The following is a 749-nucleotide window of genomic DNA, read 5'->3' as shown; positions in this document are numbered from 1 at the left end:
GCAAATCATCGATACGTGTTATTTATGTGGCCTCTAGTTAACAAACTAGTTATGACAGGTGCAACAGTTACTGTTGGTGACTTCATGAAAAGAGCAAGAAAGAGAAGAAGATGAGGTGGGTGAAAAAACTGTCAGGTTTGCCCGGCTGCACCTTCCTCTCTTCTCTCTTTCTCGCTCTAGTCTGCTCCTTCTCACTTACTCCCTTGATTAACACACCTGTCCTGATTTTCTGACACTCTTCAGCTGCGCCTCCTTTGTCACTCCCTATTTATACTCGGCTTGACCTTCACTCCCTTGCTGGTTCTTTCTATGTTGTTAGCCCTCGTTTCATGACGTATTATACCTTTTGTCTCCCGTTTCTACGTTTGCTCTAAAGTCCTAGCGTCTCCTGTCATATCATCCTGGACCTCTCCTCCGGACCTTGGCTCCCTCAGCTCCACCAACCTCTTCCACAGGTCGATGCACAGTCTCCTCATTGATACCACTCTCTGCTACTCCTCAGTCAACCGGATCACCACCTTGACCAGCTCAGGAGTGTCGCCTTCCCTTGCAGCCCAACCTCATCACTTCATGGACAATAACCCCTTCACTAATGCTGGTCAGCACCCGGTGATATTCATTCATTCTTGTTTGTTGTATATAGTATTGCACCCCTGTTTAAGCACTGTAAATAAATCCACCTACTGCACCGAAGCCAGCCGCCTGGGTCTGTTCTTTACTGCTCGCTCATTATTGTGTCGAGCGATCCT

The sequence above is a fragment of the Monopterus albus genome, unplaced genomic scaffold (assembly GCF_001952655.1).
Source record: "Monopterus albus unplaced genomic scaffold, M_albus_1.0 scaffold25.1, whole genome shotgun sequence".
Lineage (NCBI taxonomy): Eukaryota > Metazoa > Chordata > Actinopteri > Synbranchiformes > Synbranchidae > Monopterus > Monopterus albus.
This window is presented reverse-complemented; position numbering follows the sequence as displayed.